Genomic DNA, 4,787 nt, shown 5'->3' on the forward strand with positions numbered 1-4,787 from the left:
AAAAAAAAAGTAGCTGGGTGTGGTAGTATGCACCTGTAGTCCCAGTTACTCAGGAAGCTGAGGCAGGAGAATCACTTGAACCCAGGAGGCAGTAGTGCAGTGGCAGGATCACGGCTCACAGTCCACCTCCTGGACTCAGGCAATCCTCCCATCTCAGTCTCTCAAGTAGCTGGGATTATACACATGTGCCACCACGTCAGGCTAATTTTTGCATTTTGAGGGGGTAAGTGGGAAGATGGGGTTTTGCTATGTTGCCCAGACTGGTCTCAAACTCCTGGGCTCGAGTGATCTGTCCACATCAGCCTCTGAAAGCACTGAGATTACCAGTGTAAGACACTGCACTCAGCCAAATCAATGAGTCTTATATGTCACATGAGTTGTCAAGGATACATGGGAGCTATGCAGTGAGTTAACACTCTGAACATAATTTTGTCATAATTTTTTAACCATATTATTTTTCATTCGTCAGTATATAGAAAATCCAAGTGTAATTATCAGCACATGGTCAAAGTGCAGAAACCTGTAGAATTGATATCCTAAAACATGCACAGGAATTTGCTATAGCTATCACCTAAACAGAGTGACATCTGACAATGCCTCCAAACAGGGAGCAATTTAGATAGGAATCCTAAATTAGTAGAAGCTATCTACCACTTAAAGTATTAGTATACATTTACTTCTAGTACATTTCCTGACCGGATTTGTTGTATTATCCACCTGTCTGATTAAACTTTTCCTAGTCCAGATAAGGAGATCTTCCTATGTTAAATTCAACATGTGAATCTAATACTAAAAATACTCATGCTCCTGAAAATAAGTCACAAAACATACCCATTTGCTTTACATGTTTTACAGAAGAACCAAACCCTAACTGCAACCATAAGATAAACGTTTTATAAATGTAACTGGCATTCTATGCTAATTAAGAATTTCTTCCCTTAATAAACAAAATTAGTTCTCATTTCAAGTAAGCTTGAATTTTATCAGTCATAACAAGTAACCAGGTCTAATCGAGTACCTGACCATTAAAAAGAAAATTAGTACGGCCGGGTGCAGTGGCTCACACCTGTAATCTCAGCACTTTGTGAGACCGAGGTGGGTGGATCACCTGAGGCTAGGAGTTCAAGACCACCCTGGCCAACATGGCAAAACCCCATCTCTACTAAAAATACAAAATTAGCTGGGCATGGTGGCTGTATGCCTGTAATCCCAACTACTCAGGAGACTCAGGCAGGAGAACTGCTTGAACCCAGGGGGCAGGGGCTGCACTGAGCCAAGATTGTGCCACTGCACTCCTCTGGGCTAAAGAGTAAGATTCCATATTAAAAAAAAGGAAAAAAAAAAAAAAAAAAAAAGGGGGAGGGGGGGGGGGGGGGGGGGGGGGGGGGGGGGGGGGGGGGGGGGGGGGGGGGGGGGGGGGGGGGGGAGAAGGGAGAGGAGGGGAGAGGAGGGGAGGGGAGGGATAAAGGAAATTAGCTAGAAAGGATATATTTATATCCTTGCTAACATTCTACAGCATTGATTTAAGACTAACATACACAGCTTTACTATGGTTGTACTTTCCCAATAAAACCTAGTACCATGTATCTGGGACACATCCCTTTCCTCTCCTGAGGCCTACAGGACTAACCTAGATCCAATTGGTTAACACTTTCTGAATTGCTCCTGAGCACCTTCACCACCATCAATACTACATACTCTGCTGCTTTTATCATACTGGTTTTACACCATACCACCAGTTTAACCCTGAATTGTTTTAAGATCATTTCCAACCCTGGATTCTGCACTGAACTTGGCTCTGGAACTCAGTGTCTGAACTTTGCTTGGCCTCTGCATTAGTCCTTCTGTGAAGATGACTCTGTCTCCCACTCCTTGGGTGTCCTTCATTTGTCTCGGTATACCCTACTCTAGACTAGCACTACCAATCAGAAAGTGGAGATTAGTCAGCACCATAAGAAGACAGGGCAAGGGGAAAAAAAGGAGATTTTAAAAATGCATCCAGCCGGGTGCAGTGGCTCACACCTGTAAATCCCTGCACTTTGGGAGGCCAAGGCAGGCAGATCACAAGGTCAGGAGTTCGAGACCAGCCTGACCAACATGTTGAAATCCCATCTCTACTAAAACTACAAAAATTAGCAGGGTGTGGTGGTGGGCGCCTGTAATCCTCAGCTGCTCAGGAGGCTGAGGCACGAGAATCGCTTGAACCTGGGAGGCTGAGGTGGCAGTAAGCCAAGATCACACACACCACTGCACTCTAGCCTGGGCAACAAAGTGAGACTCCATCTCAAAAAGAAATAAAAAATTACACAAAAACTCCAGAATGTCTTGTGATCACAATTTCTATTAACAAGGGTCTCCTGTGGCACATGCAAAAAGGCTAAGAAGATGCTTCTGCATAACTCAAAGCTGCAAAGGATAGTTTCTGGTGCTAATAAAATTCTGCTACTCACTGAATAAACTAATCTGTCAATGAATTAGCAACAACCTAATCAGATTCAAGCAAGCTCTAGCTGAAACTCAGGAAAAAAATTAGGAAAAATACTAAATGTGATTGAAACTGGACCACAAAACCAGTTCTTTGAAACAAACGAACAAAAATTCACTGTAATATAAACAGGCACAGGAGTATGGAGAAGACACTTACAGATTAAGTCTTAATAAAAATGACTGATTCACTTAAAAATAAAAACCAATAACCACTACTTTGTAACCTATCTACAATGTGCCAGGCACTGATCTGGGTGTAAAATATTTCAGAAACAGTGTTCCAATATCCATTCTCCAGTTTGTTGGGTGTCATGAGGCAGCTGTTCCTAAAGCAATCACAGTGGCATCTTCCTGGTCCTGAATAGTAGCTATACACTGTTTTTAAAACAGTTCACTAGTTTCATTGGTGACCTCATACATAAAAGCTCCCACAGAAGGTCAGTTCTACAACAATATTCTAGGGATCATTACTGCTCCTCTAGCCCCCCTCTAAAAATCATTTCTGAGCACCTGCATCTCATATTCTTTCCCTTTCTGCTTAAAATCCCCAGTAGTTTCTGTTCCCTTCACTGAGTGATGATACAAAAGACCTAAACAGAAAAAGAAAGTAACTTAGCAAAGAGGGGCTACGAAGGACAATGAAGACTTCTGCAAAGATAAGAGAAACTACCAAATCCACCAGGCGCAGTGGCTCACGCCTGTAATCCCAACACATTGGGAGCAGGTGGATCACCTGAAGTCAGGAGTTCAAGACCCGCCCGGCCAACATGGCAAAACCCCATTTCTACTAAAACAAACAAGTAAACCGGGCATGGTGGTATGCATCTGTAATCCCAGCTACTCGGGAGGCTGAGGCAAAAAAATCACTTGAACCCAGGAGGCGGAAGTTGCAATGAGCTGATATTTTGCCACTGAGCTCCAGACAGGGCGACTGAGCAAGAGTCCATCTCAAAAAAATAAAAAAGAAAGTACCAAATCTATCAAATTTAGACAAAAACAATGCTATAGAGATATCAAGAGAATAGGCCAGGTGCCATGGCTCACGTGGCTCACATCTGTAAACCCAGCACTGTGGGAGGCAGAGACAGGAAGATCACTTGAGGTCAGGAGTTCAAGACCAGCCTGACCAACATGGTGAAACCCCATCTCTACTAAAAATACAAAAATTAGCCCAGTGTCATAGTGGGCACTTATAATCCCAGCTGCTCAGGAGGCTGAGGCATGAGAATCACTTGAACATGGAGGTGGAGGTTGCAGTGAGCTGAGATTGCACCATGGCACTCCAGCCTGGGCAACAAAAGTGAGACTCTGTCTCAAAAAGGGAAAAAAAAAAAAGAGATATCAAGAGAATAAAAAAGGCCAGGTGCGCCCGGCGTGGTGGCGCATGCCTGTAGTCCCAGCTACTGGGGAGGCTGAGGTGGGAGGATTGCTTGAGCCCAGGAGTTCTGAGCTGTAGCGCGCTATGCCAATCGGGTGTCCACACTAAATTCGGCATCAATATGGTGACCTCCCGGGGGTGGGGGACCACCAGGTTGCCTAAGGAGCGGTGAACCGGCCCAGGTTGGAAACGGCGCAGGTCAAAACTCCCGTGCTGATCCATAGTGGGATCGCGCCTGTGAATAGCCACTGCACTCCAGCCTGGGCAACACAGCGAGACCCTGTCTCTGAAAAAAAAAGAAAAAAACAAAAAAGGCCAGGTGTGGTGGTTCACACCTGTAATCCCAGCACTTTGGAAGGCTGAGGCAGGAGGGCCACTTGAGCTCAGGAGTTTGAGACCAGCCTGGGCAACACTGTAAGAACTTGTCTCTACGAAAAAATCAAAAAGTTAGCTGGGTGTAGTGGTACACACCTACAGTCCCAATTACTCCAGAGGCTGAGGTGAGAGGATCACTTGAGCCTAGAAGGTTGAGGCTGTATGTAGTGAGCCAAGATCATGCCACTGCATTCCAGTCTGGAGACCCTATCGTTTAGTTAAAAAAAAAAAAAAAAGGTCAGGCTCGGCGGCTCACACCTGTAATCCCAGCACTTTGGGAGGCCGAGACGGATGGATCACCTGAGGTCAGGAGTTCCAGACCAGCCTGATAACATGAAGAAATCCCATCTCTACTAAAAATATAAAAAATTAGCCAGGCGTGGTGGCACATGCCTGGCTATTTGGGAGGCTGAGGCAGGAGAATCACTTGAACCCGGTAGGCAGAGGTTGCAGTGAGCCGAGATCCCACCACTGCTCTAGTCTGGACAACAAGAGCAAACTCTGTCTCAAAATGAGAGAAAGACAGAGAGAGAGAGAGAGAGAGAGA

General features: G+C 45.1%; 1 protein-coding gene across 1 annotated transcript in view; it reads right to left on the bottom strand.

Moving 5' to 3' along the window:
* LMNB1 (lamin B1) overlaps positions 1-4,787 on the bottom strand; it is a 62,482-nt gene that overhangs the window by 42,269 nt on the left and 15,426 nt on the right. The window lies entirely within an intron of this gene.

The sequence above is a fragment of the Cebus imitator genome, unplaced genomic scaffold, assembly GCF_001604975.1.
Source record: "Cebus imitator isolate Cc_AM_T3 unplaced genomic scaffold, Cebus_imitator-1.0 Scaffold275, whole genome shotgun sequence".
Taxonomy (NCBI): Eukaryota; Metazoa; Chordata; class Mammalia; order Primates; family Cebidae; genus Cebus; species Cebus imitator.